Here is a 20,742-nt window from a genome sequence, read left to right on the forward strand (position 1 = left end):
AAAGCAACAAACAACTAACAATTAAGTTGAGATAACTCGAAATATCAAGCAAACATTGTCTAACTAACAAGAATGCATCAAGATAACTACAACTAGAAGCATATAAGAATAAGAACTATGATATTTGAATGAGAAAACTAGGAAATCACAACTAGCAAAAGTGAATGACAATCAATCAATATAAAGGGCTTGGCTAGGGGAGAGAATTGGAGTTTCTATCCTTATTGTCATCATCAATCTTGATGGAAATTGTCTATTGCTTCCAGTTAGTTATCCTCTAACAAATAAAGGAAAGTCAAGTGAATACAATTAACTTGAGTTCACAAGTCCTAGTCAACTCACAATAAAAGACTAGCTTTAGTTAAATTCAAGCCAACTAGCAACTTCCAATACTCAATCAACCATAGGCTTTGACAATTCAAGAGTTACCAATACTCAACCCCAAAGCCAAGATTAGAAATCTACTCCATAATCATAAGATGCATTTTCACAAACACCTTGTATGCGCTAAAAGAAGACATAATAAAATTGGAAAATAAATCCAAATCAAAGGTACCCACTAGCAATAATCAACAATAGCAATTCAACTAACACAATTAGAATATGAAAAACTTCAATGCCTTAATAAAATCAAAATCCAACAAGATCTAAAATTATAACCCAAAACAAGTAAAATTGCAAAAGTGCTAAGTAAAATTTGAGAATAGAAACTACAATTAAAGCAACAAGAGCTGAAATTAAAAAGGAACTCATCCAAGAATTCAAATGAAAATTATTAAGGAACCTTAAAATCTAGAGAGAAGTGAGAGTTTTTCTCTCTAGAATTCAAAAGTATGTAAAATTAGACTAATCAAATGTATGCTCCCATCCTTCTTCACTCCCAGCCTCTAATATGCATAATGGGCTTGAAACTGGGACAACAAGAGCTCTGAAATCGCCCCCAGCGTGTTCCTTTAAGTGAGGCATGTGATGCTTGTCATGCGCACGTGTCAACCACGTGTACGCGTCAGTCGACTACTGCACTTGGTCACGCGTACGCGTGAGTAGCCACTTCTCAATTCTTCAATTTCATGTTTTCCTTCCACTTTTGCATGCCTCTTTTCCATCCTCTAAGCCAATTCCCGCCTTATAAATTCTAAAATCACTGAACAAACGCATCACGGCATTGAATGATAACAAGAAAGGATTAATACAACAACAACAAAGCCTTGTCCCACTAAGTGGGGTCGGCTACATGAATCAAATGACGCCATTGTGCTCTGTAATGTATCATGTCTACAGAGAGACTGTTTACGTGTAGATCTCATTTGACCACCTCATGGATGGTCTTTTTAGGTATTCTTCTGCCTTTTGCCCCTTGTCCATGTTCCATCTCATCCACCCTCCTGACTGGATGTTCTATCGGTCTTCTTCTCACATGTCTAAACCACCTGAGACGCGATTCAACCATCTTTTCCACAATGGGTGCTACTCCAACTCTCTCCTTTATATCTTCGTTCCTTATTTTATCCAAACGCGTATGACCACTCATCCATCTCAACATCTTCATCTCTGCCACACTCAGCTTATGTTCGTGCTCCCTTTTAGCCGCCCAACACTCCGTACCATAAAGCATAGCTGGTCTTATAGCGGTGCGATAGAATTTACCTTTAAGTTTTAAAGGAACTTTTTTGTCGCATATAAAACCATATGCATGTTTTGAATAATTAGCATTTTTAAGGAATAAGAAACATGTTTTGAACTATGAAGCATAATTATGAAGGAATCATAAAAACATGTAATTTACATGAATAAATGTGAAAAAAGTTAACAAAATCCACTCAATTCAATCCAAAATATAAGACCTTCTTTAATGAGCCATCAGCTCATTTACCATCCTCAAAAACAACACAACACATCTGAGAAGAGAAGGGAGAAGAGGGTTCCATTAACACTATTCACTCTCTTCTTCAATCCATCATATCTCGAGCTACGGTGCTCCGATTTACGTGCCATCGGCGGCTACGTGAAGCTCTCGCCAAGTCCGTCACTTCTAGCTAAGCATTGTGTTAAGCTTCTCGAAATTTCCTGCCCTTGTGAAATTCGAAAATTTGGTTTTGGTTTTGAGTGGAATCTTGTGATTTTGGGTGTTTAGGTACACTCTAGCACTTGATTCCTATTGGGTTTTGACTCAATCAACATTGGGTAAGGTGAGTTTATTCTTAACCCTTGTGAAATTGTGATTATGATAAACCCTAGGTTGATTAGCTATGAATTATGTGTATATAGCTTGAATGGGTGTTATATGGAGAATGTTGGTGACTTGAAAGTGGACTTGGTGGCTTGATTGAGCTTGGGAACTTGTGGAAACTTGGTTAGGGTCAATTTGGTAAATTATTGCATATTGGGAATCGGCCATGGTATGATTTCGGTTTTTTCTATGTAATATATAATATTTCTGGACACTTAGGCTAATGACCCATAGGATAGGATTGGATTAAATTGGTTGTTGAATTGTTGAATGATGATGTATGATGATTTGATGATTTTGGGTTATTTTGATGAATGTTGGTATTGATGTTGATAAATGATATTGGATGTTGAAATTGAAGTTGATTTCTCATGATTAGTATTGATGGAATGATGATTGATGAGTTTGTATGTGAGAGATGGTTTAAGGTGATATAATTGATAATTGGGTTTAAGAATTTGATGATATGAGTGGTGGAATGTGATACACATGGTAAGAACTGATGTGTGATGAAGTTGGTATGGTTTTGGTTGAAAATTTTGGTAAGTTGAGAATTTAGTGAACTTTGGTAAAAAATGGACTTTTGATGAAATTTGATGGATCATATCTTGAGCTACCATTTTTGAATTGGAATAAATTTTATAATCAAAGATAATTTAAAGAGCTTTAAAACGATATCAATTTTGTAGAAATATGAATTTTGTAGAGAAAGATATGATCGTTGAAAGTTGGTGTCTAAAATCTGAATTTTGTGAATGCTGCAGAATTTGTGATTTCTGGTTTGTGTGCGCACGTACAGCCTTGTTCGCACGCACACCCTGTGTAATCTTGAACATGTGCGCACGCACACCCTTGTATGCATGCACACCCTTGTGCGCACGCACACAGAAGGGGAGGCCTATTGTTGGGAGCGCTAGCACGCTCTGTGCGCACACACAACCTACAAAGTTTTGCAAGATGTGCGCATGCATAGCCTTGTGCGTATGCACACGATGAAAGGTGCATTCTGTTGAGGGCGTTCGCACAACCCTATGCGTACGCACACTTCTTGAAAATTCCTATGGGCGTGCGTACGCACAACCCTATGCGTACGCACACTGCCTTGTTTTTCAATAAAAACCTTGTTTTTAACTGTTTCACCTTCCCGACAAGCTTGTAAACTTCCGTGACACTTATATAAGACTCTTTGGCTTGTGTCAAAACATAGAAAAGGTCCTAGGCAATTTAATTTGGTATTTCTGGTAAAAAGTTAGAGAACGGAGGCTTAGGTTTCTGGTGTAATGAGGACGGATTAGCTGAGAGAGATGACGAAGTACTATAATACCGATTGATATAAAGAATTATGGAAATTATGAATTGGCAGTGGTTGAGATGAGTATAGGACTCGGAATGGAAATTTTGAATTGACAGTGGTTGAGATGAGTTTGGGACTCGAAATGAAATGATGAATTATTGATATACTGAAAAATGATTTTTTTGAAAACCACTGGATTACTGTTATATACTGAGATTTGTTGAGACGCTATGCGCCTGGCAGGGACGGTAGGTTAATCTTGCTTGTCGAGGTCGCGGCGGCGTAAGGACTGTCAATTTATCCCGCTTACGCTGAGATGTGAGGTCTGTGGCAAGAGTATCCTGCTCGCATCCCTTCGGAATCAATATAGTGTGCAGGCACTGACATCCTAGACCGTGATCCGGGCATGATATCTCAGGGGTTCCCATTATGAGACCGAAGGGCGACATCTCCATGGGGACGTGTCGGGTTGGCAGTTGAACCGACAATGTGATATCACATCCAATAGGATAGGCATTCATCATGTGTATTTTTATCTGCTTGCTTGCTTTGCCGACATGAATTGTATGCCTAATTGTATAACATGCCTAATTGTCTAATTGAATTACTTGATATACATACTTATACTTGTGTTTTCCTTGCATTGTATTAATTGTGTATTCTACTGGGATTGAGTAGGTTCAGAAGGCGGTGGTGATGGGATCGCATGGAGGATAGATTAGTGAAGGCTGTGGGATAGCAGAGAGTTGTTAGTTTAGAAATCCACTAAGTTAGATTACCCCTTTATCATTATGGTTTTAAGTGATGTTTTAATGTTTGAGTTATGCTTTAAGCTGAATGTTGTGATGGATATGAAGTTCTAGGATTGCCTCTGGCATCCCTGAGTCTTATATCTTACATCACTGGGCACTGTTACCACATTGAGAATCTCCGGTTCTCATACCATATTCTATTGTTATTTTTTAGATGCAGGTCGTAACCCACCTCGGTGAGTTGCTTGGTGGTGACAGAACAGAGCATTGCTATCTTGTTTTGAAGTCTCTTTTGATTATTTTGTATAGATCTCTCACTTTTATATCTATTTTGCCTAGAGGCTTACTTTGAGAGGTAGTTTGTATAAGCTGTTTTACTGTCTAAACTCTGTATGTTTGTATCTAACTAGCCAGCTTAAACTCTGTGAGTGGTGGCTAGATCTCTATATTAGTATCTTTTGATATATCTATATACATATACCTTGATATCCGTACGTATATCTTGTGCTTCGTTTAGTATAGGTTCGTGAGTACGTTTGCGCTTTCCGAACTTTGTTTTTGAGCTTAATTCTTCATCTGGCTTCTAGAATATATTAATTTCCTTCTATATAAATATGTATAAGCTTTTGAATTGTCGTAACCTTTGATTAACCTTTGCTTTACGACGCGAGGTAAGGCTTAGGGTAATTAGGGTGTTACAAAGAGTCTCGTACACATGATTTAGGATAAAGTTCGCATACAAACGAGGTGCAAACTGTAACATCCCACATTTTTAAAAATCTAAATATGAATGAATTGTGATTTTATCTTATCAAGTTTAAACTTTATAATTTTAGAAATTATTCTATTAGAAATAATTAAAGAGATTCGGAGATAAATTCATTTTGAATCATTTAATATTCTGAAGTAATTTTATTATAATTGAATATCTTGCATCATTTTAAAAATTGAAAAATAAGAAACAATTGTACACTTTAATTTAAGTAACTCCTATTATAAATAAGTTGTGACTTATTTTATTTTGAACTCCTTATTAAAATTTTATTAAAATAGTTTTATTAAAATTTGGAGTTAAGTTAATTAATATTCTTATGTAATTTTTATAATTGGTTATTTCATATGATTGAAAAATAAAATTTAGTAATGGAAATATTATATAATTTAATTTAGGTAATTTCTATCACGAATAAATTATGGTTTATTTTATTAAGTTGAGCTCTTAGAGATTAATTTATTAGGAATGATTAAATTAATTTTTATAAATACTTTAAGTTTAAGTTAATTAATGTTTATGTACAACTTTTACTGTAATTAGTTATTTTATATAAATTGAAATAAAAGTTCCAGCAATAAAAAAATAATGAAAGGACATATAATTTAATTTAGATAATTGTTATTTTGGGTTTAGGTTGAATTTTATAAAATGTGATTTGTAAACCCCGCTAAAATCGGTATATAATTAGTCAATAAATCGAATTTTTAATAGGAAAATTAAATATGCAAAGCTAATATCAAAATAGGATAGAGCTCGGCAAAACGAGAATTTTGATATCACTTTCGAAAAATTTGGCCCAAAATTGAGCCGAATGGGCCGAGCCGGTTGAACCGAGCCCAAACCAGGCCCATGGGCCCAACCAGCCCAGTATATAAATGAGCTAAAGCTCATTTTCTGCCTTAGAACACAACAGAAGCAACGTAAATGCATGGAGAAGAAGAGAATGAATTCCAAAACCTAGCTTGATCTTCTTTCTTTGATAACTTTTGATCCGGAGCTCCGATTGACGAGCCGTTTGCGGTCACGCATCGGGCTCGTTGAGTTCTTCAATTCTATTCAAATAAAACAGTAAGTAAATCACTTTTTCCTAGATCCATTTCGGCTGGTATATGAATTTCGGGTTTAAGGTTTGAGAAACTCAATTCCTTGATGATTTTCATGTTTTAGGGGTCCACTAGACTTGATTTCTTGTCGTAATGATCGGAATTGTATGAGACCAAGTTTGGGCTAAACTTGGGAATATAAGGAACTAAACTGGAAAATTTGGGACCTTTTTCTTAAATTTACAATTTATGGCAAATTTTTAAAGTTAGGTTGTTAAATCTGTCCAGCAGCAGAAAAGATCAAACAGGGCAGCAACTTTTTTGTCTTTCTGCGACTTCTACGAGTTGAGTTTTGGAGCAAAACCAATTTTGTTATAAAATTTGATTAACTTGATTTATTTCTCTAAAATTTCAGAATTTTAAGAGTTGAGGATTGGGAGTTGTGAATTTTTGAATATTGGTGGTCAAAACTGAAAAGAAACAGATTTCAGCAAGCTATGCATCAACTTCCAATGCTTGTAACTCTTAGAATTAAATAGAAATTGGGTTGCAACCAAGACACACTTGTTTTTGGATGAGCTAGGGGTCCTTAAATCAAAATTTAGCTTAATTGGAGTTTTGTAATAAAAGTTATTCTAATTGAAAGGTACTAAGCTTGTTGGTTTTTAAAACAGATTTTGTCTCATTTTTACTTAACTTCCAGGTAATGTAACTTTTTCATTAAAAATGGTATTGACTCAGAACCAATTGAGAAAGAAACCTGGATGAGTAATGTTTAACTACATTAATTTTCAAAGTCATTGGATTTAACTTGGATTTTATATTGAATTTTGAATATCACATGCTGCTGCTATTTTTCTGGTTTTATGCACTGCAGAGTAGTCACGGTTTTTCCTTTATTCTTGAGGCTAGAAAAATCAGAAAATTATGATATTTAGTTTGTTAGAAAGCTTATTTCAATATGAACGCCTGGATATAAAGTTTGTGCAATTCCGAGTTCATTTGCTATATTAGAAATAGAAAAGAAAATAGAGTGTCGAGGATGTCTTAGTGATAGCACTACAAAAAAAAGAGCACAAAATGGCAGCAACATAATGGCGTTTCTATAAAACTGCCATTATATTCATAAATTAAGGCGATTTATGCAGCTGCCATAATTTGCTTCCAGAAAGCAGCGGTTTTTTGGTGTTTTTGACAGATTTAAACGCCATTACTTACTCTGCTTCACTGATATAAAAATTCTTCTATTTCATTAATAAAGATTGTGCTATTTAATCGAACCTCCATCGCAATGTGAGAAACCTAGAATAAACTCCATCGCAATATGAGATCTGCAATCTCATCCACGAGGCTCTCCTCTGGCGGCAAGCTCCTCCATCAACGCTTTTCTTCTAGCTGCGATCTCCTCCTTCAACATTTCACTCCATCAACGTTTCACTTCAATCGATGGATCTGCTGTGTGATTTTTCCTGCTCCACCGTGTTGTCCTCTGTGAAGCTTCTCCTTCTCCATCTTCGTTGAATTAGTTTTATATACAAATCCACATTCTCTTCTTTTAATTACTCATACTTTGTTTTGCAAATTGTTACTACTTCTATTTCTGTAATTTTAGGTTTTGATTTTCTTCCCTGTTAGCAGAAATTGGGGGTAAGGTCTTCATGTAATTTCTTCGATTTCTTCTTACATGCGTGTATACAAATTTGCATTCTCTTTGCGGTTTTGATTTGTAAATATGCTCTCGGTTGGTGCTTTACTGATTTGCATAGCACGTGTTTGATGAATTGCTTGAATGCTTATTTTTTTGGTTTATGCATTTATTTAATCATTGTTGTATGTGACATATTGTAGACATATCAACAAATTCTTTTATTAGCTTGAAACTTGTTTTTGTGCTTTGTTAAGTTATTTGCTTTAGAGAACAATGAAGTTATTAACAATGAGGTTGTTTTATATAGATAAATAGATTTGGAACTATTTAGAAGATGCATGGAAGCTACTTAAATAAGAGCCACTTGAAGATAGACATCATCTTTTCATTCATCTGGTGAGTATTAACATGCTGAACTTAAATAGTGCTTGTGACCTTGAAATAATTAGTTTAAATTTAGTATTAGCATGCAGTTTTCTTATCAGCAGAAGTTGTTGCAGTAGCTGCAAAAGCTTTAACGCCAAAGCAACATGGTCTTGGTGGTTTACCACTTCCACTCACCAAGTAACTCACACAAGGCTTTAGGTTCTTAATCACATCACTGCATGATGAAATTGTAGCCTTAGAACTAGTTACTGAGGTCACTAAAATCATAAGAACACGTGTAGCAGAAACTAATTTCATGCTTATTTAATTAATTGTTATATGTGGTGGTGCTGATGGTGGTTTCAATTTGCATTGTTGGTCCATGTTTAGACATTTTTATAGGATCGGAGGAAGCTAAAAACTGCAAGTAAAAATAATTGTTAAAATAAAATTGTTAAATAGAGTACAAGAAAGATGAGTTTGATTTTGATTGTATAAGAAATTGTTAAAATTTCAAGGTTAGGTGAAAGTATTGAAGAAGGGGTTATTCAGTTTCAACAAGTAATATAAATTGCACAAGATAATTGGTGCATATATAAATATTTTACAGTTTTCAAATCATGTAGGGATTTGATCATTATGGACATTTAATTCTGTGCTGGTTGGTAGTAAACCTTGTAAGGGTTGTTTATCACTATTGCACACTTTGTTAGTAGTGGTGACAATGAACCATCGAGGAGCAGAAGTGGGGCTAAGGAATAAGGAGTGGATCATCAAGAGCCAACAACACACACACACACACACACCCTGTGTTCTGTGTCTTGGAGATGGCAATGGCAATGGCACTTCTTTGCAGACTTTCAACTTCCATGGACAAGCCTTTACGTCCTCTCTTTAGTGCAGGCACCACTGTTTACTACAAGGTCTTCTTTAATCAAATTTCCAACCATATATGCTTTATATTATATTATTATCTTTATAATAATAAATATTCATATTCATAATATTCTATGCTCCCCTACCTTAACCAATTAAATACTTGCCATTCTTTTCCCTTGCTTTTGAATGTAGTCCTCTTTACCTGATGAAGCTGTTTATGACAAAGAAAAATCCCGAGTTTTGGTAAGCTTATTATATAATTACAGTTAATGTTATGCATATCTAGATATACATATTGTTTCAACTTTCAAGCAGAAAGGAAGAAAAATCATACTTCTATTGTAATATATTGATTTGCCTTTGTAGTGGCCAAAGCAATTGAATGCTTTACTTGAGGAAGTTGATCCTGAGATTGCTGATATAATTGAGCTAGAGAAAGCTAGATAATGGAAGGTAATATATTAGTTTATTATTACTTGCATCTTTGCCAGGGATATAGAAAATCTTGAAAAAAATAATGCAACTATCTGAGTTTATGCAAAACATTTGAATGTTTTATTGCCTATCATATATGATGATTGATGAGATGATGGTAGAGTTTTGCTTTTCAGTTTTCACCACACATATGGATTGACTTCTTGTTTTTGTTTTTGTGAAGGGGCTAGAAGTCATACCCTTAAAAAATTTCACCTCTGTCTCTGTGATGGAAGCTGTAGGGTCTATCATGACAAACAAATACAGTGAGGGATATCCTGGTGCTAGTTACTATGGTGGAAATGAGTTTGTCACTCTTTCGCTTTCTTTTATATGAGTGTCACATTGAAATATTGAATCAATTTAATGATTTTTTATCTTTCTTATTTCAGGTATATTGACATGGCTGAAACACTATGCCAGAAGCGTGCCTTGGAAGCGTTCCGGTTGGATCCAGCGAGATGAGAGGTAATCACACAACACTAACATAGTACCTGATTTGTTAATAAATGACTGGACAGCTTCTTTCTATTTTTTAATACCAAATCATGGCTTGAGTGAAGGAAAAGCCACCCTCTATATATGTTACCTAGCGAAGCAAGGACCAATAAGGAGTAGAAGGAAATTACGCTAGCTGGAACTTCAGTAATGATAACCCTGATCCTTTCTTCCTATAAATCCAATTGCTATATATGATATGATCTATAGTCATTTTTATAAATGAAAAAAAAAACAGTAATTTAATTAGTTTCTTAAAATTAATGTTCACAAACTAGCTCTTGCTTTATTTAAGATGGCTTAATCAGAAATTTATACACTGTTTATGATTAAAACAATGATAGGAACAATCTAAAACACATGTATTTCAATGGATGTTGCAGTAATGATGACTAATGAATTGCTTAATAGTATAACTTATATATCTATAATATAGCATGAATTCAATGGCTCCAATAATACAATATTATTGTTGAAAACAATTTGTGACTTGCAAGCCTCTTTGGAATTAAGATGTATATACTAATTATTATATATGATGCATTGGAAACAAAGAACAGGAAAAATAATATGTGATGGAACTTGTGTAAATATATGAAAATTAAACTATATATATATAAAATGTATGTCTTGTCTTATACATGATTTTCATACTATCTTAATTTGATTTTTAATATAAAAGATACAAACACTTTTCCTTTGCATTTTGCATGTTTCGAGTGTCCAAATAACCAGTTCTAAGAACAGTAAAAATTAACTGATATACTAGACACAAAAGTAAAGTTTCTGAAGCTTATAACCAGAAATCTTCAATAAACGTACAGGGGAATAGCATGGTAGAAGTGGTTCTTAGTGAAGGAAGATTATTTTCTTGGACATGGGTTTGGCTTGGTGAGTTTCCTTGGTTTTTACTTTACAACCTTGGGTATCTGCAGTATGCTCTTGTACTTCATGGCGTTGGTTGTTGTAGTTATTTGCTAAGGGAGAGCAGTTAGTGTTTGTTGTATCTGTATAACCTGCAAAAGTCTAGCTATCTTTCTTGCAGTGGCAATGAGCGTCGCGTCTAGCTAGTATAACATTGGATCAACTCCTGGATCTATTCAGGTCAAATATTAAATATCTCATGTTATATACATGGATATATAAACAAGATTACTGTCTGGTTGTTCTGAATTCTCATTTTTTGTTTAAATTTATTTTGCGCTGTCCAAGTTAATGGTTTATCTATTTATTCTTTTTTATTTTGTTTTTAAATTATATTTTTGTTGTAGGAATTGGATCAAGATAGTGAGATTCCATCGCCAAAAGAGTTAGAAAGTAGATCTTTTGAAGCGAATAATAGAGCAGTGTGATTTTTTTAATGATAGAGACTTGATGTATTAAGAGTTACATATTAAGACTTCCAATACTTTATTTGTATAGGAGTTATTATTTTTTATTTCCAATACTAAAATATTATATATTATGTTTAATATTTTATTTATGAGTTATGTATATTTTGTTGATGAGTTATGATTTCTTATTATTGTGAAATTTTAAACAAAAAAATTATTTGTTTAACACGATAAAAACTATCATTTTAAACGATAAAAAAAATTACTTTTACCCAGTAAAAAAGGGCAATATTTAACTGTCATTTTAAATAACATGAAATGCCATTTTAACCTGATAAAAACGGCGGTTTCAAATGCCATTTTAACTAATAAAAATGACACTGTCAGAGTAAAAACGGCGGTTCAAAAATGCCATTTTAACCAACAAAAAGTCACTCTGTTAGGGTAAAAACGGCGGTTCAAAAATACCGTTTTAACCAACCAAAATGCCACTCTGTCAGGGTAATAATGGCGGTTCAAACTGCCGTTTTAACCTATCCAAAAACCGCCTTTTTAACCCAGGAAATAACGGCGGTTTGAACTGCCGTTTTAACCGATTCAAAAACCGCCGTTTTAACCCAGGAAATAACGGCGGTTTGAACCGCCGTTTTAACCTATTCAAAAACCGCCGTTTTAACCCAAGGGAATTGTGGCGGTTTTCAAAAAACCGCCGTAATAACCAGAATGGCGCCCAGAATTACGTCGGTTTACAAAACCGCCATTCTTGGTAATAATGGCGGTTCAAACCGCCGTAAATACAAAAAAAAAACCATCGTTTTTACCAAATTTTTTTGTAGTGTAGTCATGAGTTCGAGAAGTTAAAGTTCAATCCTCGTGTGATGTGATTGATTTAATGTTAGAGTTGGGTTGATTTTAAGATTATTCGATATTAAGAAGGATGAGAAGAGCTTGATAAAAAGTTTGGTCAGGACTCGGAAAGGATAATCAAGATGAATTATAAGGGAATGACGATGAAAAATGTGAAAGGGAGGTTGTTAAGAAAAGGAGTTAATATGCCATGGCTTGATGAATGATTAAATAATGATTATGACTATGAAATGGCTTATGAATAATGCTATATGAGATACGAGTTCCCTGGGTAAGAGCCGTGGCTCGCCATCACATGTTCCAGGTTGAATCTCGATACTCTGTTGACCCTACGTCGTAAGGGTGACCGGGCAAGTATAAATTCCCGGGTATGGATAGCCCCCATTGAGTGATTTTATGAAATATGAATGTGAACTCTATGCATAGACTCTTGGGGATGCGCGACGGGGGACAGTCTAAGGTTTTCGGACTTGTCGGGTTGGCTGGATAACCGACAGATGGGCCCCATCAGCCATAGGACAGGCATGCATCATATGCATTTGTTTGTATTGATTGCTATGCATTTTCTGGGTATGCCTAATTGATATATATTACCCGCTATTTGTTATACTTGCTATTTGTACTATTTGATCATTACTTGTGCGTGAACTTGTTTGGTTGCTTGTTTCTGTTGCATTCTGAATGATGAAAGGATGGAGAAAACGGAGGAAATGGTTTGGTGTTAGGTTAAGCTTGAACTTGAGTAAGTTAGGCAGATTTAGAATACCTACCCCTGTTTATGGCTTCTGTTTAGTACTTAAGTTGGATAATTGAATAACGGAGTTCTAGGATTGCCTATGGCATTCTCAGGACCATATTTCTTATGCGCGTGGCACTTTTACCATGCTGAGAACCTCCAGTTCTCATTCCATATTGTATTGTTGTTTTTCAGATGCAGGTCGAGAGGCTCCTCGCTAGACGTCTGGATCTTGGGAAGCGAAGTAGTCCTTGGGTGTATTTTGGTTTTTGGTTGTATATATGTATATATTTGTTTAGCTTACTCTCCAAGTAACTTGTGTATGTTGCTCCTCTTAGAGGTTGAGGGAGAGATAGGAGTTATTTTGGTATTTTGGTATATTTTGGGGATAACTATGTGTGTTCATATGTATATATATATATATATCCTCTGGCCAGCCTTAGCTTCGCAAGCTAAGTCAGGGGCTAGTTATGCTGTTTCCTTGGCTTTCCTTTATTCTTTTGCTTAACTTTATCATGTTCCTATTAGGTTTCTTAGCACGCAAGTAATCCTTTCCTGAGCGTTGCGCTTTTTGTTTTGCGATTTTTGTTTTAACCATTTTTTAAGGCTCCTAGTTAAGTATCTTTTCTCTATTATTATATATATACTACTATTTTTAAAGGTCGTAATACCTTACTATCTCAGTCTTATGACTTAAGCATAAGATTAAGTATAGTTGGGTGTTACATTATGGTATCAGAGCAGTTCGTTCCTATAGAGCCTGAGGGACGGACTAATTATGCCTCTGGGCATACTCTAGGTGTCTATACATGCTATTTAGGGTATCTAACTGATATATGAGGCATGAATGCTCATGAGCATGCATTTGAGACTTTGAAATGCTAAACTAGAGATATTGAGACTGATCTCCTTGATATCACTTGTTTGGTGTGAACAGGAACCAAATGGCATCTCGTGGGCGCAGTCGTGAGCGTAATCGGGATCAAGGACGGAGAGCTAATGAGGTAACCGTACCAATAGATAGTTTGACCGATATCATGACCGCAATGACGAGTGTTGCTGCTGCCATTGGTACTGTTGCGGCCGCGACCATCCGAGTAATGGGTGGAATGGAACCACAAGCTGGAACTGGCAATAATGATGATAATGAATATGAAGGTGGACATAATGCTCTGAATACAGGGGTACCACTTAGTTATCTGGAGCAGGTTAATGTGGGTCAGACAATGGGAGAAAGCTCAAGGAGGGCTGAGGTAGCAAGAAGTAATCACCGAGAACCCTTCACAAAGAAAAAGGGAAAGATTACACCGAGGAGCTAAACTTTCAAAAAGAATCGCTTTGTCGCTTCACATTCTCAGCACTGGAGCAATGACCGAAGGAACGATAACCGTTCGGATCTGAATGCTAAAGGGAAAACTAGTACTCAACTGGATGATTTAAGGTGCCCAAGGTGCAAGAAGTACCATCCAAACAGACCCGAGGTAATCATAAGCTAGCAGTTGAGTTTTTAACTACGTTGCGTATCATTAATATATGTATGATCCATTTGTGAAGCACGACAAGTTTTGATGATCGTGGAGTCCGAACCGATGGTTAGTCGAAGACTACTAGTTGTTAAGATAGAGCGATACTTAACTAACTTAGATGAGTGACTAGGTTCTTAAAGGATGAGAGTCAGAATGACGCAGTGGAATCAGGGTGGTTAGACTTTTGAAGGTTAAGGATTAAGTGACGTAGTGGAAGCAGGTTGGACCATATCTAAGGAATCAGGAGTGTTGAGGGTTATGCGGAGTTATTGTTTGGAATTTAGTGACGGTGAAACTTTGAGGAAGAGGAGTAGAGCGAACACAACCTTTAGATGTTAATTATTCAGAGGTAAGTGGAGATGAAACCAAATCTCTATACGAGAGAGTTTCTAAGACAATTCTTGAAGGTGTGTCAAAACTTCCATTCCAGAGAGAAGCGAGTTTGCGATAGGCTTAGTACCGGAAATCGGATTAACTTCAATCGCACCACAAGTGAAGACATCATTATAACCGGTAGAATTTAGGATTGAGTGGAAGGGAGTACTAGAAGAGGGAATCACCTAACCAACTATTTCTTTGTGGGAAGCATCGGTTATGCTGGAGAAGAAGGAAGAGAACGGTAAGAAACCTTATGTAGAGAGAGTGTGCTAACGAACCTTCGCGACTCGATCTAATCCTTCTTTTGAAACCTACATTGACATTCGATCCGGAGCTCTTCCTAAATAGCTTGACTACCTTTCTAACTTTACTCCTTGTGCACATGAATATTATTTCTTCCAGGATGAGTCTGAGCTTGTCTTGGTATAAGCGCGTAATCCTTGAATCTTGTGTGCTCGCTATGACTAGAGTTGCCCCTATTCGCAAACCATGTTCTTCAGAATCAGCTGAGACTTCTTTGACTCTGTACGCTCTGTTCTTCCTACCAAAGGTCTCTAATTTGAACTCTTTTCTTGAGATGCACCTAGGTTCCTCTCCTTGTGTATTCCATCATTTCGGTATAATCCTGAACAACCGTGTACAAAATTTCCTTTTTGACTCATTACGAACACCGTTTGTATTGCTCATTCATTTTTTGAGCTTACTGTCCTTTTGAAAATCAACTCGAGCATATATTAGTATCACGTATAAAATATAGTTGTGACTGTGGAGATGTTGATTCCTTAAGAGCATGACTTTTGGATACGGAAGATGAAGCAGGTAAGCGTGCACCGTCAAAAAGAGTTTTGGAGTTTTAAATTCTTGTCGACCACAAAGCCTATGATTAGTTTAATGCGCTAGAAATACACCGGTTACATAGATACCCGAATATGAAGAGAGCTTTCAAACTCCAAGAGAAGGATTAACCCCAAATCCAGTAATTAGAATACCCGAACTTATTTAACAACTCGGAATTAGTGCGATACATTACCAGAGGGGTTTAGGATACGTGTAAATATAACATCGTGAAGTGGTAACAGATGCCCTGAGTAAGAAATTTTTGGGGAAATGCTTGGATATAAATTTCGGAGAATGGAAGGCTAGATAAGTTGGAACTTTAAATTGGATATTAAGGGTATAGATAAAGGAGTCAAACTAAATCTATTGCGGTTTTAAAACATAGTAAAGACGAAATGCAGGAAGTGTGAGGGGACGATAAAGACCTACCGAGGATGTCGAAGTCTGGCAAACGAAAGGGAACTAAGAAAAGATTTATATGTTTAATGTCGAAATAGAGATTGTAAAGTCAAAGACTTAAGGAGTGCAATAACGGTGATAAGGGGCTACTAAGAGTACTGAAACCGGTTGAATCCAGAAGACACTAAGAGAGGGTTATGTGTTGAGGTCGGAAGTTGAAATAAGAAACTGTTGTTCGAAGCTTACAGGAGAAAATTTTTGAAGTTACCTTGAGATTTCTAAAACCTACCACGAATCAAAGAAGATATTTTGAGCAGACAGAAATGAAGAACGAGGTGGAAATCTATGTGATTACAAGTTTGACGTATGGAAAAGAAATGAAAGACCACCAGAAACTGTTCGAAATGCCACAACCATCGAAGGTTCTACATTAAAGATAAAAGGGAATATCCATTGATTTCATAATAGGTTACCGAAGACTAGGACAAAAGGTGATACTGTTAGGGAACTGTGGATCAAGCGACCAGGCCCGTTTTGCCCATCAGAGTAAACCACTTATTGGGGATATCAAAGAGACTATACATCAGGGAGAAGGTGAGACTTCATAGTATGCTAAACACCTTTGAATTAACCGAAAACTGGAATATCAAACGTCTTAGTTCCTGAATTTGACAGCCGAAACAACAGAGGAAGAGTTACGCAAATCTAAGTTAGAATTCTCACTATGAAAGCCGACAAAAGAGTTAGGTGGATCTAAGAAGAAGACTTATCAAGTTGGAAGAAAGGGGATACCTATTTCTGAAGATCACGTCAATGAACTAGAATCGGATGATCAATAAAAAAAAAACTAAAAAGCTAAATCCCTATCACATCGGACCAGTGGCGTATAGAATCGCTTTACTACCACATTGTTCGAACCTGCATGACGTGTTTCATGTATCGCAGCTTCGTAAATACAATTTTGATCCTAGTCATGTCCTAAAGCCGGAATTAATTCAAGTGAGAGAAGATCTGACGTTTCCAATAACTCTCATTAGAATTGATGATACCAGCATTAAGCGTTCACACGGGAAAGAGACTTTCTTAGTGAAAGTAGCTTGGTGTTGGGCTAGTATTGAAGAATATACCTAGGAGCTTGAGACAGAGATGCGGAAGGACTACCCGCACCTCTATTCAGGTAACGCACTCTGAATTTTGAGGACAAAATTCCTAATTAGGTGGGTAGGATGTAAACCCCGCTAAAATCGGTATATAATTAGTCAATAAATCAAATTTTCAATAGGAAAATTAAATATGCAAAACTAATATCAAAATAGGATAGAGCTCGGCAAAACGAGAATTTTGATATCACTTTCGAAAAATTTGGCCCAAAATTGAGCCGAATGGGCCAAGCCGGTTGAACCGGACCCAAACCAGGCCCGCGGGCCCAACCAGCCCAGTATATAAATGAGCTAAAGCTCATTTTCTGCCTTAGAACACAACAGAAGTAGCGTAAATGCATGGAGAAGAAGAGAATGAATTCCAAAACCTAGCTTGATCTTCTTTCTTTGATAACTTTTGATCCGGAGCTCCGATTGACGAGCCGTTTACGGCCACGCGTCGGGCTCGTTGAGTTCTTCAATTCTATTCAAATAAAACAGTAAGTAAATTGCTTTTTCCTAGCTCCATTTCGGCTGGTATATGAATTTCGGGTTTAAGGTTTGAGAAACTCAATTCCTTGATGATTTTCATGTTTTAGGGGTCCACTAGACTTGATTTCTTGTGGGTATTGCCCAAGGATCAGTGGGTAAAGATAATAGATCTTAAACCCTAATGAAATTTCTGAATTTAGGAATTTGGGTATTGAGTTGTTATGTTTGGATGTGTTAATTGTGGTTTAGGTAGTGTGTATGTGAATGTTGATGCTTGTTGGAGGCTTGTTGGTGATCAAGCTTGGTTTGGGGCTGTTTGATTGAGCTTGGAGGGGCTGTAATTTTGAGTTGTGAGGCTGCCTTGGGTGAATTAAGTGATCGGCCAAGGTATGGTTTAAGTTTCGCACGTTTAATATTTACGGTGTTGTGAAAACTTAGGTTAGAGGAACATAGAATAAGTTGGATTGTTTGTTGTATTTAATGATTAGCCTTGTAATGTTGTTAGAATAGATTTGTTAGTGAATTTATATATTAGAATTATGAGGTGTGAAAGTTATTAATGGTGTGCTCTTATATTTATTTATGATGGATTAGAATTGGTGTTTGTTAATAAGGATGTAGAGTTGTGTTGTGGTGGTATTGTATATGCTATAACTAATTATGTAATGATCGGAATTGCATGAGACCAAGTTTGGGCTAAACTTGGGAATATAAGGAACTAAACTGGAAAATTTGGGACCTTTTTTTTAAATATACAATTTATGGCAAATTTTTAAAGTTAGGTTGTTAAATCTGTCCAGCAGCAGAAAAGATCAAACAGGGCAGCAACTTGTTTGTCTTGCTGCTACTTCTACGAGTTGAGTTTTGGAGCGAAACCAATTTTGTTATAAAATTTGATTAACTTGCTTTATTTTTCTAAAATTTCATAATTTTAAGAGTTGAGGATTGGGAGCTGTGAATTTTTGAATATTGGTGGTCAAAACTGAAAAGAAACAGATTTCAGCAAGCTATGCATCAACTTCCAATGCTTGTAACTCTTAGAATTAAATAGAAATTGGGTTGCAACTAAGACACACTTGTTTCTGGATGAGCTAGGGATTCTCAAATCAAAATTTAGCTTAATTGGAGTTTTGTAATAAAAGTTATTCCAATTGAAAGGTACTAAGCTTGTTGGTTTTTAAAACAGATTTTGTCTCATTTTTACTTAACTTCCAGGTAATGTAACTTTTTCATTAAAATTGGTATTGACTCAGAACCAATTGAGAAAGAAACCTGGATGAGTAATGTTTAACTACATTAATTTTCAAAGTCATTGGATTTAACTTGGATTTTATATTGAATTTTGAATATCACATGCTTCTGCTATTTTTCTGGTTTTATGCACTGCAGAACAGTCACGGTTTTTCCTTTATTCCTGAGGCTAGAAAAATCAGAAAATTATGATATTTAGTTTGTTAGAAATATTATTTCAATATGAACGCCTGGACATAAAGTTTGTGCAATTCCGAGTTTATTTGCTATATTAGAAACAGAAAAGAAAATAGAGTGTCGAGGATGTCTTAGTGATAGTCATGAGTTCGAGAAGTTAAAGTTCAATCCTCGTGTGATGTGATTGATTTAATGTTAGAGTTGGGTTGATTTTAAGATTATTCGATATTAAGAAGGATGAGAAGAGTTTGATAAAAAGTTTGGTCAGGACTCGGAAAGGGTAATCAAGATGAATTATAAGGGAATGACGATGAAAAATGTGAAAGGGAGGTTGTTAATAAAAGGAGTTAATATGCCATGGCTTGATGAATGATTAAAAAATGATTATGACTATGAAATGGCTTATGAATAATGCTATCTGAGATACGAGTTCCCTGGGTAAGAGCCGTGGCTCGCCATCACGTGTTCCAGGTTGAATCTCGATACTCTGTTGACCCTACGTCGTAAGGGTGACCGGGCACGTATAAATTCCCGGGTATGGATAGCCCCCATTGAGTGATTTTATGAAATATGAATGTGAACTCTATGCATAGACTCTTGGGGATGCGCAACGGGGGATAGTCTAAGGTTTTCGGACTTGTCGGGTTGGCTGGATAACCGACAGATGGGCCCCATCAGCCATAGGACAGGCATGCATCATATGCATTTGTTTGTATTGATTGCCATGCATTTTCTGGGTATGCCTAATTGATATATATCACCTGCTTTAAGCGCGTGGCACTTTTACCATGCTGAGAACCTCCGGTTCTCATTCCATATTGTATTGTTATTTTTCAGATGCAGGTCGAGAGGTACATGATTAGTATGTTTACTTTATAATTTAAATTAGAAATAATTATTTGAGCTTATTAATAAATTGATAGATAAAATCTTATGTGTTTTGAAAGTAATCTTTATAGTATTATATTTGAATCTTAAATTATTATTCTACCACAAATATTTTATAAAATTGATATATTACTCATATATGTTTTACCCTAACTCTAGAATTACCAAATAAAATTCTAATTTCATTTAAATTTCTAAATTCATTACCCTAAATCCCTAAATCTACAATCATAAAGGGAAAGAAAGGAAACGGGGAGCTCGAAGGGGGGAAACAGGAGGGAAGAAAGAAAGAAAGAAAGGGAAGACAGGGGAAGAGAGGAGAGGAATGAGGGAGAAGAGGAGGAGAGTGAGGGATCCAGCTTGTTACCGCTGTCCGTCCTCATCGCTTCTAGGGTCGTCGCCGAGGAACCACGCAAGAGAGATTAATCAAAGAGAGGAAAGTCTTCCGCGTTCATGTCACCGTCACCGCACCGAGTTGCCATCAGCGGAGCTCACCGTCGCTGGAGGTGAACCGGTGTCACGTCCTTGCTACCAGAGCCACCAGCGCCACAACTACTCCTCAAATTACGCTACTCTTCTATTAGGGTTTGCTATCTCAACCCCTTTGAAGCTACTGCCATTATGTTAGGGGTTCTGGCTGTGAATGCCAGCACTAGCATCACCATCCTTCTTGTCTTGGTCTCAATTTTTTAATTCCTAAACCTATCACACTTTTACCTTTGTTTTATTCCAATTTGGTTGAACTCTGCCGAGTTGTTC

The 20,742-nt window shown here is 36.1% G+C and overlaps 1 pseudogene; it reads left to right on the forward strand.

The window, feature by feature from the left end:
- On the forward strand, nt 7,168-11,395 carry LOC107609580 (annotated as a pseudogene).

The sequence above is a fragment of the Arachis ipaensis genome, chromosome B07, assembly GCF_000816755.2.
Source record: "Arachis ipaensis cultivar K30076 chromosome B07, Araip1.1, whole genome shotgun sequence".
In the NCBI taxonomy this organism is placed as follows: Eukaryota; Viridiplantae; Streptophyta; class Magnoliopsida; order Fabales; family Fabaceae; genus Arachis; species Arachis ipaensis.